Source organism: Buteo buteo, chromosome 8, assembly GCF_964188355.1.
Source record: "Buteo buteo chromosome 8, bButBut1.hap1.1, whole genome shotgun sequence".
NCBI lineage: Eukaryota > Metazoa > Chordata > Aves > Accipitriformes > Accipitridae > Buteo > Buteo buteo.
In genome coordinates, this window is record NC_134178.1 from 34,112,515 (window position 1) to 34,133,654 (window position 21,140).

General features: G+C 41.7%; 1 long non-coding RNA gene across 2 annotated transcripts; it reads left to right on the forward strand.

Annotated features, from left to right (window-relative positions):
* The first annotated feature begins 5,002 nt into the window (after nucleotides 1-5,002).
* Nucleotides 5,003-9,339, forward strand: LOC142034041 (uncharacterized). 2 transcript variants are annotated; one of them, XR_012651438.1, is made up of 3 exons: nucleotides 5,003-5,143; nucleotides 7,822-8,133; nucleotides 8,535-9,339. It is a non-coding gene; the product is annotated as an uncharacterized LOC142034041 (long non-coding RNA). The 2 variants fall into 2 exon arrangements; XR_012651439.1 differs by having other exon boundaries at nucleotides 8,540-9,339.
* Nucleotides 9,340-21,140: the final 11,801 nt, after the last annotated feature.

Here is a 21,140-nt window from a genome sequence, read left to right on the forward strand (position 1 = left end):
AGCAGTTCCTTGCTCCGTTTTGAGTGTCAGTGATGTCATTAGCTGAAGCCAGTGAAGCAGAGCTATGACCTATGATTTCAAGGGCTGAAAATGTAGTTTAGCTCATCTATAAGAAAGTAAGAACAAACTTTGCCAATATTTCAAACATCCAGCTACTGCCAGAAGCCTGAAGAAACTGCTGCTAAGCAAGGATGAAATTGATTTAATCAGTCTTACCTTACACCCTGTTGTAGGTCTTGATATAAAAACCACCCTCCACTTGCCCCCCAAAAACCAACCAGTGAAAATTTAAAAGAGGATATTAGTTCCTCAGGAATATGCACAATGTTTATTAAACAGATCCCTGAAGCGCTTCATGCCTTTGCCCAGAATCAATGGGGTTTTCTTCATTATGTGCACTGATTTTTCTGCTGCTAATGTTGGGTTTAACTCCTAAACTACAGAAAGTGTTTGTGTAGGCAGGTGCCAAAACAATATGTGAAGGAATGATCTCCAAGGGCACAAAGGGATGTTAGGCATCCACCTGCTGTTTAAAGTCAACCACCCCACTACCTTTCATGCTTCTGCAAATCTGTCTTGTTAGACAGCCAGAAGAACCTGATCTACACACAGTACCTCAAAGCCAAAACTTAAATTGTGTGCTATTCTTTACCAGAACAAAGATCTACCTGGGTACAAATACAGAGGTTTCTATTTGCAGTCAGAAGAGAAATAGGTCCAAAGATTCTCTGGCTTCAAACAAAAATAAAACATGCTTGTGACAGTACTGCATTAGGAGACCAATTTTAACCTGTCCCAGCTAAGTATGATGTATACAGAGAGTTAGAAAGCAACTTCCCAGACAATCCAGAAATCTGATGATTTCCCATGTCTGTTGTACATTGTACTATATATCGATGCATAGCATAATACATTTTTAAGTATTGTGTTGAACATCAGCTATGTTGACTTTATGCAGCAATGCCAAGTTTAAACTCCTGCTGGAAACTTTCTATCCAGACTTTCAGTTCCTAGTGATGAAGAAGTTGCAATGACACTAGTGACTTTTGCAAAGTGCAGCTAGGTTTATACACCACTGCCCCAGGGAGAATGTTGGGGACTCCAGTGTGCTAGCAAAATTAATCTCCACTTCGGTTACACCAGAGTTCAAAAGTCCAGTCGCTTGGTGTGGCTATGTCTGAGCCTTGGAGGAGAGCTAGCTGGCTGTCACTCAGTCCTTAGAGCAGAAAGGAGATGCTGGCTGGCCGTTTGAGGCAAGCAGAGGAGAGAGAGCAGATGGTAGCTGTCTGGTTTTTTGGTGCTTATGTTCAACTGCTGTTACGAAGCCCTGCCATCTAGAGGTACCATTGGATGCTCCACTGTTGTGTAGTGTGGAGCGCAGAGGATGTGTAGCCTATAGATGATACATCTACACTCCAGGAAGCAATGACATGTTACAATAACCCTCCTTGCTTTAAACAAGCTGTATTTGACACCAGCATGGAGCATGATGCAAGCCCATTTGTGCTGCTTTGCAAAGGGGAGAGAAGGCCCAGGTAGCACTGCAGCTGTTCTGGCTGCCTGTCTGTCGTCTCCACAGACACTGCAATGTTTATGGGTTGATTTGCAAAAATACTTACAGCAATTTTATGTCTTCATATTAGCTACAAGGATTCATCTGCTGCTGGTCACAAGACTGCCAGTTTTGTTACCTTGACTTATAAGGCAAAAGCCAACCCTGCCCCATGACCATTTTATTTTGCCTTTATAGCAAGAAAAGGTTGGTCCAAACACTGTCCTGAAGGCAAATTCTCTATTCTATGTTAGTCCCCTCCTTCCATATGTTAGGTTTCCCACCCATCATCCACACGGGTGAAAGCAGATCTGTGGATATGCTGCTACTCACTGAATGTTCACATGGAAGTTCATCTGAATACAACAGGAGCATTTTGAGATCCCAGTGAATGTACATGTCTGACCTACTTAGCTTAGCAATAAAATAGTGGCTATAGTAGCTGCCAGCACAGCTTCACTTGCAGTGTAATAGGCATGCTGGGTTCTTGTGGGCTCAAGCACCATCTGTGCTGCAGAGCTGGCATTTAGTTATCAATCCCCTTGCTGTTTCATAAACCACGAATGAATCTGACTTGCTTTCTTATGATTGGGTTGGTCATATAGGACTCTACCTCTTTCTCTGCATTTGTAAAACATCCTCATTTCTAGCCCTTTCATTCAATTTTTCTTAACTCCAGGATCTTCAAGTCTCCTCATGCTTCTGGATGAGGAAATGCCTATCTGAGCCTCCTCTATTGATTTGCATCACACTTATTTCCCTGCCTCTGTTGTTGATCACAAAGTGCGATTCAAAACACCTGGTGCCATCCTACAACATTTTAGTCTTAATACTTAGGTTATACAGCTCTGCAAGCTGTACTTGCACTTATGGGAGAACATGATCCCCTGCTGTTCCCCTGGACCAGTCTGAGGTCTATCAGAAAGGGATGTCCTGCTTCTAGAGTTGCTTTGAGATGTTGTATCCCTCTGTGATGTAGTTTTGAAGGGAAAGGTGCTAGCTATCATGGAGAACCTGAATTTTGATGACTCTCAGGGTAGTGACAGTACAATAAGGCTCCTGTCTAGCCCTCTGAGGTGACATAACCAGGTCTGACTCTGTACCTGGACTCACCTTAAGAGCGGCACTTCCATCTAGCCCATGTGCTGGGACTTGATGGTGCTATGACTTCATAGACACCAGGGTCTGCTTTCAGGTTCTCTGACACTAGTTTTGGGAACTTCTCTTTCTTCGATGGAGGGTTGAGCCCTTGCTTCAGAAAACACAGGTCTTGCCTTGACCCTTCCAATACTCTACTACCCTGGCAAAAGAGACCCTAATGTCAACATTGATGTTAGACAGGTTCCTGCATAACACTGCAGGGGAGAAGTGTTTTTCCACTGCTGACCCTTTGGAGCCTGACTCTTTATGTACAGTTGGTTTAAGTGCTGGTCTTCAGCAAATACCTAGAGGAAGCCAGCGCTTTGGATCCATTACTGGAAACAATCTGTAGATAGTTAGCTGGTCATGCAAATTGTATTGTTGCTACACTTATTAAATGCCTAATTTTCTGCTTTGGAACATTATCACTAGACCTGCCCTCTGCTTCTCCCACCTGCTGAGGGCAGAGGAAGAGAATTAAACAAAGTACTCTGACCCTTCCAGGAAATACACATTTGAAGTTGATGGCCTTACAGAGATGCTGACCAGCTGTTTATTATTTCTCTGGAAATCTTTGTCTTGTTTCCAATAAAACACTTTCTGTCATAGGTTCACTACGTTTCCCTAAGACTGGGGCACTGTTTTTCATTTGTGTTCTCTGTTTCTTGGCCAAACATTGCATTACAACCAGAGAAAGCTTGCAAGAATGTAGCAGCATATTGGGGTGGAAAATAAACATTCTAGGGGTATTGCAAGTATTTCCAAAGCAAGCAATATACCCTCAGCAGGGTCAGAATTAAAGTTCATCTGAAAAGGAACATAAACACATGACGGTTTGAGACAGCACAAATAAGATTTCTTATACACAGGACTCTGCATTGGGGGCGCAGGGGAGCTTCTGCTTTCAACATGACAAAAGGTGATGGCCTATATTAACATATATCTGCCATGTAGCACTTCTGTCTGCATGTATCAGCTGTGGCGATGTGTCCATTCAGTCACACTGCCTTTGTCTCATTGTCAAATATGTTTAATTAAGATACTAAAACCAGTGAGAAATGGATGTTTCTCATACGGCTAACTACTGATGTGCTGTCAGCGGAGCGTGTATGTGTGGAGAATCAGATATTTTAAGGCCAAAACATCCCTCCCCCCACCGTAGAATTTCTACCTTAGCTGACAAAAATCCTTTCACGTCAAACTAACTCCATTATTTTGGATGACCTGCTGCCACTTTTTCACTCAGTGCTTTGACATAATGTGATACACCAGATCTTAAAGAAATGCTCGTATCTGCTATGTTTATGTTAGCTGTTAAAGCCAACATAGTTACCAGGGAACACACAAGCTAGGCTTATATAAAATATTTGCTAATACAGTTATCAGCCTGGGACCATCAACTTGGAATTTGGTGGTCTTTCCACATGCTTGTCAGTGATGACTTACATATTCTTCCCTGGGGATCAGCTATCCATCATCCATTTGCTGTTCCATAAACCAGGTTTCCAGAAGAAAAGTCACTTTCTAAAGGTTATGCAAGATCTGCTGTAGAGAAAGAGCACGTGCATGCACCGCCATCTGCGAAAACCCTCTTTGGTTTTCCTCCAAAGTCCTTCTCTTTGTATCGCGAATGAAATCCAGAAATGCGAAGGAACTACAGAGAAGCAGAACCTGCGTGAAATTCACCGTTGGAGGGGACACTGGGCTGCGTTCAGAGCGGATTCTCCCGGGCGGAGAGCCGGGCGCTGGGTTTCCCGGGTGGCGGGCAGGGCCCGAGTTGCCCCACCGACCGCCCTCCCCGGCGGCACCTGCCTGGCCGCCGAGCTCTGAGGGCTCCTGGGGGCTCATGAGCAACGGGTCGTTCCCGCTTAAATCACAAGACGCCACGTTCGGTTCCTCGGCCTGGAAATTCCCAGTCAGCTCCAGCCAGAAGAGGCAAGAGACGGGCGGGTCAGCAGAAGCCAGACAGGGCAGAGCTGCTGCATGACGTGGTGAGGTCTCCTTAAGCCCAGCTCAAGCGCCCTGCAGAGGCTCACGGCGCATCCGAAAGATGTTTAAGTCCCTGCTTCCCCGCGGCCAGGCGCACTGAGGCGGGCGGTAATTCTCCTCACAACCCCGCGGCGCGAACCCGCCGGCCGCCGGGGAGCGCCTGCCGCCGCCGGCACCGCCGAACCGCGGGGTGGCGCTGCGGCACCGGGAGAGACCGGCCGCGGCGGGGGCCGGGCGGGCAGGGAGCCCCTCCTCCCCCTCCTCTCTTCCTCCTCCTCCCCCTCCTCCTCCTCTCCTCCTCTTCCTCCTCCTCTCCCTCAGCCTCCTGTGCAGCTACCGTCCCCGCGGTGGTTTGAGCAAGACAAAGGCTAGGGCAAAATGGTGATTTCTTCATTTTACAGAAACACTGTCAGGAGAAACCGACTGCATTTCATCTTCTAGAAGAGTTATAGTACAAATTAAGTAAGTCCTGACATTTGCAGACTTGTGAAGTCCTGTAAACACACAGGGAACGGGTTTTTTTGTGGTTTTTTGTTTGGTTGGTTTTTTTAATGAGCAAAAAGGATCTCTCCCCACCGTTGTAAAAGAGTAGACATTTAGTTTGGATGAACATTGGAAATGGCATTTGAAGATTTCGTGGAGTAACTGTAGCATGTCTGAAGCGATCTGAGTAAATTCATCCTCCCTTCTACTAGTCATATTGTTTTTGAATTAAAAGGAATTAAGAAGGTTCTATCTTGGAGTTTTAGCAATTACAAATTATATATAAAATCAGGAAAAAAACCCATAAATTGCAAATAAGGATAAAAGCAAACAATTCAGTAGTCTGGATAGCTACAATCTTCATAAATGAAGAAGGAATATTTGAAGTATATTGGGCAGAAACTACCTACTTTTTTTAGCTAACCCAAAACACTTCAGCGGCCATATACTCTGATGGTGATCTCAGATAAGCAGGGGATCCTCTCCAGTTATATTTTCAAGTGTCTCTAAATGGTCTGGTCATTCTTGAAGGATTTTCAGGCAATTCTAGCACCTGCAGCACCCACACTAAGGTTTTGTGTCTGACTATAAAGGAGGCTGAAAGCAGTTGCTCAAGGTACAACAAAGGCAACAACCACCTGGAGATGCTCATTTACAGGCTCCATACACTATTCATGAGAAAAGCAAAAAAAAAAAAAAAAGGGTGGGGGGGAAGAGGTGTGTTAAGGGATCAGAAGTCAATGCTTAAGATCCTGTTATGTACAGCTGGATTCCCATCCGCCATTTCTGGTAAAGGTCTCCTACATGTTCGGATAGGTTGGTCAGAGATTTCTAGCTAGAAACAGCTACCCTATTTCTGAAAGCTACACCAAGACCCTGGAGGGAAAAGTAAAACTAAATCCTAACCCAAAATGAAAGTAGCAAGTCCACATATTATCATCAACAACATTCTCTGTAGTCAAAATGTGCTGGGATGAAATGAACACATCTGCTTTATATCAACAGGCATTTTGGGTAGCATCTGCACATGCAAAATGTCTCTAAAGTCATAGTCCTGTACCACATAGACAGTAAGAGTTTTATTGCACAGTAGTTGGAGCTTTGACTATGCTATTATTGAACACAGCCCTACCAACATAGGTCTTACCTATTGACAGGTCGTATGAATGTTTATGTATAGTCTATTTATGCCACTGACTGTAAAATAAAGAGGGCAAAAAAGGCCAGATGAAGTAATTTTCTATGAAGAAGCTTCTTAGGAAGCACAAGATGGGCAGGATGGGGTTTTATCCTCAAATGTGCTTCAGTCCCCTATGCAGGTGGCAGGTTTTGCATCAAGGAATGGAAGAGGGAGTGTTGAAGAAAAGAGAAGATGAAGTGCACAGCTCTAGGCTTTTTCATTGCTTTCCAGAGCTCCAAAGGGACCAGGGGAAATGGGATATAAGCTGGCTGTTCTGACTTACACTGGTGATCAGGCAGGGACCAGGTGGCCCTTGTATGCCTTAACCACAAATATCACTTACAATAACCTTAATCCTTATTTTTCCCCTGAGTACTAGGGATAGGGAACAGAGCTGAGGCCAGTCTTTCAAATCAGCCACACTAATACTACAGGGAAGTGGGAATACCAGCTTTTCTCCCAGCCATATGAACCACCAAATGTCTCACAGTCCCTGTTCAATTTTTAGGTAGTATTACTTCTTCCTCTCCACTCCTTATCCCAACTGTGCAGTGTATGAATCTGATTTAAACTGAAGGAGCTGGTAAGACTTCAAGGTAGAAGAGAAGGTAGTCTCCCGTCAAAAGTCAAGTAATGATAAAAAACCAGTATTACCTTTCAACTGAATTTAGAACAATTATCCACACAAAGGAAATGAAGCTGGAAATTTGATCTGTTTTGCTCTGTAATAAGCATGGGTTTGGGTTTTGTTGTTGTTGTTGTTGTTTTGGTTTTGATTTGTCTATAATAAGGGAAGATTATACCAGTTTGGAAATATGGAAGTCCTACACGTGTTTGTAGTTCCCTGGTTGTCCTGAAGCCTTTTTGAAAAGCCGCTTCAGATACAGAACAACATAAATCTCTAAAACAAGGCTGACTTAAGTGCTAAGATCCAAGAAGAGTTGACTGCTCTTTGAGTTTCTTTAGAGCTTTTGCACGAGTTGCACACTTACAGCATGGCCCTTGTCCCTGTTGTTGTATTGATTTATTCTCATCCCCTTTACTATCAAACCACTTCAGTATCAGCAGTTCCTCAGGACAATCCCAAACAATTGGCTCCAACAGGGAAGCTTCCTTGAGCCCCTCCATAATGAGCATTCACAAATGTAATACTTTCAAGCTTTTCTGCTGTAGACTTGTCCTTCTGTAGTGGTATTTTTACATTTCAGTAATATATTGGTCCCATCAACTTGCTGGCAAGCTTCCTGCTTCTGATGTATTTGAAAAAAAAGTATTTATTGTTAGAATTTGCACCCTTGCTCCGCAGAATCTTTTTTTGGCCAGCTTTATTATGGCTTCACGTTTAGCTTGCCAGAAGGTTTATTATCTTTCCTATGTTCTTCATTTGGACTTCCACTTATTGAAGGATGTCTATTTTTACTTCTAATAACCTCCTTAGTTTGCTTTTAGCCATACTGGCTTCCCTTCTTGTCCCCAGTTCTCTTAGGCTTCAGGAGTATTGGACCAGACTCCGAACACTCTCTCTGAAAATGCCAGAAGAAAAAGAAAAAAGTACCCAACTTCTCGAAAGCTGCCAGAATGGTTTGGTTTGTTTGGGTTTTTTTTTAATTAAATTTGAAACTGAAAAGCATGCCCACCCTGTAGCAGAAAACTAAGGTTCAAAGCAACTTGCTCCCACTTAGATCCCCCCTAAAGTCATCATAGTTTTCCAGGATGAAAATAGAAGCATCTGAGAAGCTGATGGAGAATACCTTTCATGTGGGGAACCCCAGGAGGCAGAAAGATTTAGGTATGAGATTAAGTTCTTCAATATGCAAAACATCTACTTGCAGGTCTAAAAGGTTTAATCAGATCTTATGAAGTGATGCAAGTTCAAAGAATTTAACATGAGCATGTACTGCAGTGCTAGGGAAAAAAATACTGTGATGTTGATAATGCAAGAATCTCTGAAGTTAATAATTCTCAAAGCACGTGCACGGAGCTGGCAAAGATTGTGCCCTTAAAACAGTGGTCGAGAGGGAATGTGTGATTTAGTAAATCAGTCAAGCAGTGCGCTTTCATCTTTGGAGCCCTGGTTTATAACTTACTTAAGGCGTTAATTATAAATGTCTTGGGTATCTGTTCCTCACTTAATTAATCTCCACACTTACGTGAAGTGTGAATCCAGATCATAACCAAAAGCTCTTCTAGCACAGGCGGCCTCATCTGACTGGAGGAGAAGGAAAGCAGCTTTGGGATCCAGACAGAGCGGAAAGAAACTCACACCTAAAATCTCATTAATACTTCTGCACCAGAGATGGTAGAAGATTTCGCTTTTTCCCCCAGCAGCAATCTTCCAAGTCTGAGGATCCTGATCTAAACAGGGATCCTCAAAATTACTGCACAGTGTAACTCCCCAACGAAGAAGGTTTTGCAGAATTTTTCTGCAGACTTTTCTTAGTTAGGTTACATTATCTCATGCTGATCCCTATGGTGCCTAGACCTGTATTGTTAACCAAGCGAGACAGTTTACAGCTAGCATGGATATCTACGTTATTGTCCTATGACTGTAGAGTAGGCATGCCTATAACCTTGTGGCATCTGGTCCTTCACTGTGCAGTGGCATTAAATTTCTGATTCAAAGAATGTTGTCCATTGAAACTTCATTGATGAAAAGAAAAGAAAGGTGAAAACAGTAAGGAAGGTAACATGAAGATGAGAGAGAACAGAAACAGAGGAAGAACCAGGTACAAAGAAGAGATATAGATCCCGGAGAAGAAAATATGAAAAGCAGCAGACATGTGAAAGGCAATTAGATTGATTTTAATGCTTCAGAACCTGGACTTTTCTTATAAAGTGCATTAAATGGAGAAACACTGGCAAACATGGTTTGTTTCACTGCACCACACAAAGCACTTGTTAATTAAAAATAAATAAATCAAAACTTAGATTTCTGTGCACATCCTAGTCTTGTGGCCTGTGTAACTTGATTTTTAAAGATTTTTGATGTTTTCTAGTGATGAGTTCATATAGAATAAAGCATCAGTGGATTAAAAAAAAAAAAGACAAAAACCTTTTATGTTACCATTGCTCTTTCCAACCAGCTGCAGCATGAACATTCTTTCTATGATTATTTTTGCACTTGAGTTAAACATATAATCCCATAATGAACTCATCAGCTTACAGGAGCTTCTACATCTGTCATTTATGCAATCTGTTTATTATTGAAAATGTAGAGATGCACACATATTATTGCAAAGCATTATTAACCACTATAACAACATTTAAACATTAGATGGTAGTAGTTATTTTAGTTTTTAAAGAATTTTCTGGTTTAGTTTTCTGCACACAGTCAATCTTTAATTAAGATTGCAGTTAACTGAGGCATCACAGGCTATGTCTGGGTCACTGTTCCAGTTTGGAAGCTCATATGTGTCTATCTTCTACACTACTACAGCACAAGAATTTTCAGAAGTCAAAATTTTGTAGATCAGGGATTATTATATAGAATATCTGACTTCCCCCCCCCCCAAAGGAGAGACAAACAATATTTCTCAGATAGTACAGTCTTTGCAGACCCACTGAATGTGGCCCTGCTACTCCAAGTGAAGGTCATGCTTGATGAATAATCAGAGGTTTAACATTCTCAGTCCAGCTTCACTTCTGCTTAACACTTGCATCAGATAAAGTCTAGTTAAATAACTAAGTTAAGCAGAAAATACTGCTATTGAATGAAACTATGAATAGTTTTATCATGAAGATTTTTCCTGACTGTGACTGCATAAGTTTTACCACTTACAGTAAAGCTATAGTTTTACTATTATTATTTTAATAGAGAATAAAACAACTTTTCCACTTTTTGAGCAGAACCAAATGTGTTACAGAGGCATCTGTTTGTAATTGTCAAAGGTCTGGCTTCGCAGCAAGTGTGAAATCACCAATAACTAACATACCTGCAAATTCCAGTCACCTTTTTTATATAGAAACAAGCTGGTCGATGATGCAGAAGTGCAGCGTAGAAAAAAGGCAAGGGATTTGCCACCAAAGACCTGGCTAGAGTTCATCAGATAACCTAGAAGTAATTTCTTTTGCAGAAATACAAATATTTTTAAAACACAGTAAAATACATATTTGCCATATCACCCTCAGGGCTGTTGAAATAACTTGGAAATGTACTGCTTAATAGCTTAACACTGGAATCCAAATAGATAGCATCTCTTTTTATTTAAAACTTCTGATTTGGGTTTGATTTCCTAGCTTTTAGCAACTAGCTTTTGAGTTGTGAGCACTTGAGAATGCTGTTATTTTTATCTCCTTTTTTTTTCCAGTCAAGGGTAACAAAAACCTAGCTTTCCATACCTAATTTCTTCTCATTGCTCTAAGCTCCATGTGTGCACACACATATAGAGGATCATAGCTTCATCTGGCTCTTATGGACCCAAAGTGCTTCAGAGGAACAATTTTAACTGTTGTTACCTTTAGGACTCTCTTTGACACAAAAGCATAAAGTTCCAGCTGCATTGTAAAATTACAAAGCTAAAGTGAATCTCAATTTTATTTTGCTTGGAACCCAATGGGCAACCTTTGGTTCCGAAATCAGCTAGATGAAGGATCATGAATTCATGGCTCTTGAGCCTCTTGTTGTTCACCAACAATTCAGGTGTTGTTGGCTCAAGCGTGCAGGCAAAGTCCCACGACAGCAGCAGCGTCGCGGTGGTGCCAGCCCTATGGTAATCCACATACCCAGTGAGATGATGGAGTGACCTAATGGGGAGCGTTTACTCCATTCATTAGTTCATCCCCACCCTTGGAGAGGCAGGTAGGCTCCTTTCAGAGCACTGCTGGTACCTCCCACACGACAAAGCTTTCCTGAAGCACTCTTCCCACGTTTGGCTTTCTGGCTCCCAGTTCCTTCAGAATTTCCTGATGGTACTCCTAACATCAAGAAAGTTGTTTGCTCCACCACTGGATATGTCTTCCATTTTGTTTTTGACTCCTGAGTCAAGCCAAAATCGCATATCAGTCGGGATCTTGCTTGACATGAAAAGGTGTTATATCCACAAAAAGCATTAGTTCCTTAAGAAAAAAAAAAAAAAGATGCAGAATATACTAAAACTGTTTTATGTGTGCTCTGACTCAAAGTGTGAAGACTCTGCCAGTCAGATTGCTACATGGACGTAGAACAGTCTATAGAAGGAGTGGGACACAAGGAGATAAAATACTTTTATCACTTAATCTGGAAAGTTAACAAGACTTTCCATCTACATGGGTGAAAAAAAAAAGGAGACTCTCAAAAAATAAAAACTTCATGCAAATGAGTAGGTGCTCAAAAAAAAAAAGAATATTTTTTTTTTCCACTTCAATGGATTATGTTAAAATGTCATTCACCAAAATATGTTTCAAATAGTTCATACAGTCCGTCCAAACGTGGACAAAAATCCCACAGTCTTCATGAACATTTTGTTTTTTCATTTTCAAGTCTACACTTCTGACTGTTTTGTTGGGGCACCACGAGGCGGGCAGAGGGGTGTAATACTCCAGGGAGTTCAGCAGGAGTGGCAGCTTAAATAAGAGCCATCCCTGTGTAAATAGTTTGACAGTCATTTCAATTGCATTGCTTCCTGATCAGGATCATCATCTGATGGCCTTATCTCCATATGAGAGCATCAGATATTTTAATAACCACACCATTTTTCGCCAGCAGGCTATGAATATTCAATAAAAAATGTTTCCTAAAGTATTTCTTATGCTGGCCTTTTTTCCTTCCAAATGAAATTTAAAAGAAAATGAGGAAAAAGTCACAGCTGCTTGCTCTACATTCCAGTTTTCTAACTTTCTTGCTGTTGTTTTGCATAATACTACAACTATTCAATAATCACAAGAAATCCTGAGTTGCAACTACCAGATTTCACGTCTTTTGCTCTGCTCTAAATGCTTACCCTTAAAGACTTGAAAGAGGCCCAAAAAGTAGTAACCACCACTGCTCTATCTGTCACGTTAACCTCTTCTTTGTGGCTGTTTAACAAGAAAAGATGGTGTAGATTGTACTAGCCTGACACCATAAGAAGAAGCTTCAGTACAAAATTAATCAGAAAAAATTACTTTCATTCCTTTACCCAACTTGTAATCAGAGAAACCAGTGATTGCAGGAGCACAGGAACTGAGGTCTGTTGATGCCCAACTGCTCTCCCTCAAAATTGATACTTGGGCAATAATGACAGTCTTGTTTTACCTCTGCTATGCCACCTGAATATATAAATAGATTAGGGCTGTCAATATAGCATCTGACAGGAACTACAGATATTTAGGATCTGGAATGACTCCTACAGAAGTCAATGGAAGTCTTACTAAGGATTTTAATGAACGTTGGACCAGGTTCAAGGACAGGGAAAGAAAAGGTTTTGTTCCTGTGAGCACCTTAGGCCTATCCTGACCTCCACTATAAGGTTTTATTTTTTTCCAAGCATTTAACAGGAACAAATATTTGTATAGGTGTTACACAATTGTGCTATGGGGAAATGTTGAATTACAAAATAAACTGCATTCCTGATAAATTGTAATTACTGCCCAGGAGAGTGAACACCAAGAAACTGCTTCCTTTCAGTTGTGGGAACCAGGCGTGTGCTGTGCACCTGATCAGAAAAAAAGAAATAAATCCCCCAAACAAAAAAAAAATATTCCCACAACCAGAGGACTAGCACAGATTCACACCAATGTGTTAGGGATTTCAGAGTTCTGCACAGATGTCATATAGGCGACTGGGATAAGAGGGACCAGTGCCTGGTAATTATGGTTACATGAGCTGACATAAAGGAAATTTGAGATTAGAAACTCTCCTCCAAATCCAGAGGCCAGAAGTATACCTCCTGTTTACCAGAAGTAATCCCTTTCACTTCCATGACATGGCTCCAGATACACATAACACATGCAAAGGGCAGGATCTGGCCTCTTCATGTCTTGCTTTTTCCACAGTGCTGTATCAAGAGTTTCAAAGATGTGTCACCATCACCTCAAAATGTTAAAAAAAACCCCAACTATACGTCAAGCCTCAAAATTCCGGAGATATGCTAAGAAGTAGACTTAAAAATAATAAATGCTTAGGTCTTTTAATTTGCCCACCCCCTTTCACAGCATGTAAATTTCACATATTTCAGAATTTTTTCTAAAGCCACAAGGGCCAAAAATATATTTATTTTCCAACAAAACCTGAGATTCTCAGGTGAAAACCAGATTGCAGTCCATATTGTGAAATTCACGAAGCTGGAGGACTCAGCAGTGGCAAGGTGACAGACTCGTCAGATGAGAGCAAGAGGTGGCTGGCCAGCCAGAGTTAGCAGGGGCTGATTCTTCTTAAAAGCCAGCCAAAACTAAATTGGAGCCAAGGGGTTTTTGGCATGGTAAGCATGACCCGAGATCACATTCACACCCAGTGCTCCTGCATCCTGCCATACAGGACTGCTGCTGCTATTGATCCCTCAGCACATGCCTCTGCCTACACCTACACATACAATTCTCCTCATCCGGGCTCCCGCCAGGCTGACAGGGATTGAAATGCTCTTCCCCTGGTGTCTGTGGTCATCCCAGGGCCTGCCCGCCCCTCTCTTTCACAGAAGCGGGAGCACAGAGTCACCATGCGGGGCCCCAAAGACCCTGCCATAACTTACACCCCTTCTCCACCAAGCCCGGGGCTTACACACCCCATTTGCCAGAGCTCAAGCCTCTGCATACCCTGGGGCTCACAAACAACCCTCCAAGGGAAAATGAGAGCTGAGGGGCACAAACTGCTTCTGTGAACAGGTCTTCAACGAAAGACAGACACATGTGAGATATAAGGCTGTGGATCAATAAAATGGGCACATTTGTTTCTGTTTCCTCACCAAAGTGGAGCAACCTTGGGCTTAGGGCAAAGTCCTCAGAGATGTCCTCAATCTTTCTCTTACAGTTTATAATTTTTCTCTGAATCACTGGAGACATTGTCTGTCTCTCCTCTGTCCCACCCAATTTCCTTTGATCTTGTCTGGACACGCAGTTAAATAGAAAAAAGTTCTTCAGCTCCTTCTTCCTGAGGTACCTTTTTCCTTCAAAACCAGGAGGCTTTGCTTCTCCAGCCACTCCTGATTTTTCATTTCTATTATCTGTAGGGGAAGAAGGATACACTCTCCACCTGTCTACCTTTTGGAGAAGCTACAGGAATCAGTTCTCATACCTTCTGCCAATCTCTTGTCCTCTACCCATGTTTCCAGCTAAACATGGGATGAGGAAGGCTCATTGATATACCATTATCCCAAGCTTCTCATCTGGGAAAAGATCAGAACCAAGACTAGAATGCTTTAGCAATAGCAGGAGCCATGCTAAAAAACTACCTGTATTGTATAGATGTCAAAAGCTTCCCAACCGGGCAAAGGTTGAGGCAATGGCTTTTCTTTTCTGCCACTACAGCCTCTTCCAACCTACCAGCTCTCGCCTCTGTAATAGCCCCATTCAGAAAGGCTCAGACACTACAGAAATTTTTTGTGTATGTGTCCTCACAGTTCTCCCAGAAGTAGGGAAGTGCACCTTTAAAATAAATGGGAAACTGAGGTGTAGAGAGACTGAGTAGCACACCAGAGGTCACACAGGACACTGTGGGGTGGCAGATCAGGCTCTCAAAGGCCATTTTCGAGTGCCTCAGCCACTCAACCACTCCTCCTCCAGTCGGGTTTGGAGCCAGGAGATGATGTCTGAACACCCTTTTAATAAAAAGAAAACCAGGTAAAGCTTTCAGCTATAGATCCAAGACTCAAGCCTTAATTCTCCACAGAAGCTCGGTTTGCTTCAGTTTCAGTCCTGGACAGCTAAAGAAAATGTTCTGGGCCACATCCTCCATTCATTCAACCCTGCACAAAATCACTCAAACCAACACAGCTTCACCAAAGAGTTGCCCACACACCTTATTTACTTCTCATTCCTTGGATGTAGCCCTCACCCAGATGACACTGAATCATGTAAAGCATAAAAAAAGGTGACACATTGTGAAAAAGGGAGGGAGAGTGTAGTGGAGCAATGCCATTTCCCCTCCCCATTTTCTGTAAAATCCTGCCTTTGCTAGCATATTACTTTAGCAAATGAAGGGAGTATGGGTCACATTTAGGATGAAGTTCAGCCTCCACTCAGCCTCCACCTGTAGTTGACAGCTGGACCATTTCTCCAGTGCAGCCAGTTTGTTAACACTCATAACTTGCCCTTCTAAGCAAAAGTACACCAAAGACAATGGGAAACTCAGACTTTGGGCTGGATAACAAGTATTTAAATAGCTTTCCAACTCAATGAGGCATTTTAAGCTTTTCATTAGCAGTAATTATGCAAGAAGTAGAGGTCACCACCAGAAATTTTACAGAGCTTAAAGAGGCAGCAATCAAAATGAATCTAAAGTTAGAAAATTAAATTGTACATGAACACAAGAGGCAGCTAGATGGAAGCTATTGTTGCTGTGAATCATTGCCTTGAAAAATTGTCTTTCTTTTTATGTTGCTTTTTTTCAACTTTTGACTATTAAAGCACGAAAGTTTTAGGCCCAAGGTGATATTAACAGGACTCAGTGAGGTAAATGAAGAGAAACATCACGTTGAATTAGCCCCCTAAATTATCATGCAACTATTTATTTATGATTTCAGACAGGGAACAACAAAAATCCTGTCTTTTGGCAAACAATATCTTTCCCTCATTCTTCCTATCTACTACATCAGGCCAAGCCAACCCAGAGAGAGCTAGAGATTTTGGTTACTGATGTAGAAACCAAAGTTCTCTACCCCAAAAGTGCTTCCATGTAAGCGGATTCTGAGCAGCGACATTTATGGGATCACAGCCCTTGTGTAAGATGCTGCTTTTCTCTCCGTTAATATTCCAGGAGTAGCAACAGAAGAGCTGTAACACAGCTGGAGGCACTTGGAAACCATTCTGATTTACTGAAGTAGCTGCATACAGCACTGTGAAGCTGACCCTTATGCTCCTTCGAGAGCGATCCCGTACTTAGAAAATTCATCTTTCATTTTCACACCACATGGGTCAGAATCCCCGAGAGAATGTGGACTTTCAAAATGCAATGCGCCTACTCTTCGAAGGGTCGTGGTGTACAAAGCCAGCCTCAGTGCTCAGTGTGAGTGCTGATGCTGGGCTTTCCACCCAGCATGCTTCCTCGCTCAGGGCAGCTACAGGCTCGTTAAGAACAAATGCTGATTGTGCCCATGCACAAACGTTGAGTAGGAGGATGAAGGCAAGCAAAGACTTCTTGAGCCTTTGCCCTGTGGCTTGCATCTCTGTAAAGACAAGCTACATATTGGCTGCCCAGATCAAATTCTTAAGAGGTATTTGAACCTTTAACTAAGCAAAGTTTCACAGAGAGATGTAATTAAGGACTTCTATCAAGGTGGAAGTAGCTTACTGATGGGAAACAGACTTCCTGAAACATGGGAGCATTATTCCCCACAAGGAGAAGGACAACCTGTTTGATTTGACAAGCATACAGATTCTTTAGAGAGCAACCAAGTTACCTGTAACAGGCCTGTTCTCTAAATGTCACTACTGTCCATCCAGAGGAACTTCAAATATTGGCAATGTGATTATTCTAGGTTGGCGGTGCTGAACAAGTAAGTACAACCTGGCGCATTAGTTTTCTTTTTCCATTTTTGATTCAGGAGCGGAGAGTTTCAAATGGACTGAGCAACTCAGGAACACACATTTGAAACCATCAGCACGACGTGCTCCAAAATCACAGAGCACATCGAATGTCTTGTTCTGCAGGAATCAGAAGAGGCCAAGTCCTCAGCAAACTCTGCTAACAAGTGAAGATCATTTGGCTTTGAGAGCGATACGCTGATTTCTAGCAGCTGCCAAACTATCCATAATGGCTTTAAAATACACTGTAATATAACAGGATGAAAGTCACAATATATTCTTACAGAGCTACAGAAGCTGTAATTTCATGTTCAAGCTGCAAGATGCTGGATTCCTTTAGAAATGGTTGTGAGTTCACTTCCCGGTCATGCTAGTAAAAGACCTCTGTGATTATAGGGCACAGGAGAACCAAGGCTCTATAAATGTGAAGTAATAAACTTTCCTTACCTAAATAATATAAGGGCTGCATGTTCCTGTTTGAACTGCAAGCTCTGATGGTACAAGTTAAAGCAGAGTATGAGTTAATTCATTCAGGGGCTGCTACTGGATAAATAATACATAATAACGGCAAATAATAATTCACAAAAGGCATACATTGAGTTAAATAATGTGGACTCTCAAACATGGAGAACTGCCTCCTCATAAGAAGTCTTTAGCTTTGATTAATCATTTGTAATCTGATCAAATGGAAGAAAGCAAGCTGCCTGGTGCACATGACTATTTTCCCTTTCTTAACAGCTGATCCAACAATTGGGCACCCTTTTGGGTTGAAGAACGAATTAATATTCCTTAACTGTCTTGAAAGCATTTAAAGACTGAAACAGGCTGCATATGGGGATGTAGCTAAAAGTGGGTTAAATAGTAAGAAATTAGCTGCATATAAACCATGAATCAGTCTATTTTGATGGTAAGACTGTAATTTCAGCTTTTTGCCTTTTCAGTGTGTTTCACGAACACAACAGGCAGGCTTATACTGAAATACGAGCAAAATATAGCTCTTCTGTTGAGTGAACACATTTCTTTTCCTTCCTTACTGCTCTCTAGGAACCAGGAGGAAGGTTCAGTGCAGCACTGCAGACACTTTCTGAAGTTGTGTTTGTATGATCAAGCCCTTCAAAAAACATGAGGAAAGATTCACTTTAACGTTTGCGTGTCCCATTGGGAAATGAAAGACATCACCAATATGCTCAGCAGATCAGACTTTCTGTGTGAAGTCATGCTTTTAAGTAGTTCAACGTGACTGTCCATACAAAGTTGATGAGTACTAAACAGATGATTTCTTCCAGCTAAAATTTTCCCCCTTCCTAAACTGAAAGTAAAGCTTGTATTTCATGTTTGTTTGTCAAATTTAGGTTTTTTTATTATTATTATAATATAATAAATACTTACAACTCTACCTGAATTCACAGAGTAAAATTATTACTGTTGTTTGAAAAGGAGACTAGAGGTAACACAGAAATTCAGGAAACACCAAATGAGGAATGCATTAACTGAGGAATGCAGGAAAAAAAGCAACACTAAAAACCTCTTCAGATTCATCTTAGAGTTTCTGTCCCAAACTATTTTAATTGGAGCCATTTTACGGTTCAATTCACTTGGACTCCTTGATTTGAAAGACAGTGTCAGAGGCCTGGTCTACACCTTGATTAGTAACATAAAATCTGATCAAACACACTGGATTACACAGGGACCCGTGTAAAAAGCAAGTTAAATGGAAAGAGGGTGTAGCTGTGGCTGTTTTAACCACTAACCACAACATCATGCTAACTTGAACAACAATTTTATAAGGATTAATACAATACAAAATCTATTTCCTTTTTATATGCAAAATCAATGTAACTACAATAAGAATAAAACATGAAAGAGATTATGCTTCTCAGTAACAATAGCAATAGGGTCTAGAGGATAGGAATGCCTTTTCCTTCTCCTATTCATGCATGTCCTTCTGTTCATAGCATGTTGGGACAGTGACACCAACAATGAAGCACTGCAGGGATTTATTGACAGTTTGGTAGGTAAGGGGTGAACAGCTGGTTAAGGAAGAAAGCGTGTCTGGAGCAAAGAATAAATTGAAGAGTTCCTGGCTGCAGTTCACATCAAACTACTATAAATTAGTAACACAACTGGGCCACTTAGTCATCTGTTCCAAGAACGGTTTTCTCTACTTGGGTCAACTAAATGATTAGATCTTTAGTGAATGGATGCACTGATTCCTGACCTCCTCTCAGAGTTTTTCGCTGCATGCTGATGCATGGGTATGGCTGTGGGGCTTGGAGCAGGCTCAAGACAGACCATCGATCCTGTCTTCTCTCTAGTCATGACCATACCTGAACCCGTATTGCCCAATACTTGTTTTTAAAATAAATTTTATCATGCCTAATACAAACACATTAAGCCTGAGTGAGTTCTGGAATACACTCCGGTAGTCAGAGCCAGGAGTGTTTGGAGCTGGTCCTTCTCCTTACATTTAACCACAGAGAAGATAGCTAGCAGGAAAGTTAACTAGAAGTTTAGTACCTTAGTTCAGGTTTACCAATAGAGAAATGATCTTACCTTGATAGCATTTTAAGGAAACATTTACAGGAGAAATAAAATAGATACAAGTGCTGTTTGGGCATTTCTCTTGTAGGTAAAACCTTGTGAAGTTTGGTAGGAATTTAATACATAAATTTATAGATGTTTACTACAGCTGAATAGAAGTGACTTATAGAGGCTTGCAGTTATTAAAGCACTCCTGCCTCCAGCGGAGAAAGGCCAGCTAAGAGACTGTCAGCATAACACGGAATGAAATAATTTCTCTTTTTAACTATCCTATAGAGTCCTATGCACGTGATGTAATTCTCTATTCAATTCCAGAGAAGGTATCATTTCCTATTAGAGTCCATTGGGTGTTTGTATGTAGGTTTCCTTTCACAGACTCCTTAGCATAGGCAGAAAATTCATTTTCTCCGTGTAAACTAAATGGTGTAGCTCTTTTTCCTCTGATGTCATGTGATGTCTGTCACCACTAAAACAGCCTACATGCAGCTGAATCTTGTTTTGGAGCCTATACTCTTGCATATGGTTTCTAGATGGAGGCAAATATCACTGCAACAGAGCTATTTAACTAATATATTTTCACACAATGATTAATTTCTCTTTTATTTTCAGCATGAAAGTCTGTGGCACAGACCCCCATATGGCAAAATAATAGGCTGAAAGATTAGCCACCACCACCATCTGTTACTCGTCCCTGATTTCACTCCCTCTTTCAAGGGCTGATTGCAATTTCAAAATCTTTCTATTGAATGAGTCTATTTTCTTTCAAGTTATTACCTAGATGACTTCAATAATTCTATATAGATGGGGCCTGAAAAAGAAATGCTGAGAGCAGTGAACGCGCGTAATACATTTGCATAATGCAGTGGAAGAGAGGGTGCTGTGAGAAGAAATTCGCAGGGCTGGTGTCTCGATTCACCCGTTGGTGTTTACAAGAGTGTAACTCCATTGCCTGCTTTGGAGTCACTCCAGGGAGCCATGCTGCTGCGTGGAGAAATGAGGTCTTCAGCGTCCCATTTCTTACCGAAGTCATCCCTTGCGTACAACAGTGAGAGCCAAATCATTTCTTCTTTTAGTATGCCTATTACGTGCTGTTTTCTCTAGATTAGTATTTATGTCTATATAGGTGAACTTATTATGTCCAAAGCATAGGAAGAAAGTAAAAAGAGGAGGTGAGGAAGGAAGGCTAAGGAAAGCCGAAGAAAGAAGAGCAAGCATATCTAGGGAAGCATGAAGGGGAAATCAATAAAAAAAGTATTCTGTGATCAAGGTCCCCACTAATTCGTATGACCGACAGGCTCCAAGTCAAATTAATATGCCCTGTACCTTTAGCATGCAGCCCTTCAAATGCATGCCAATCTTTGCAGAAGGACTTTGCCACTTGAAGGCTCGGCACTGCTGGCACAGCAGACACAGGTTGCGCTGCGCTGCGCAGTGCTTTGTGATAAGCACGAATCATTCTTGTGGATCAAGGTAAGGCAACCAAGCCTGGTAAGCACAGACACATTCAGCCTATGGCAAATCCTACTGAAAACAGAAGGAATCCACGCTACTGCTTATTTTTTGCTATGGGAGGCACTACGAAGGCATAAGCTGCATCTCTCCACATTTTACCAGCAGCAACGG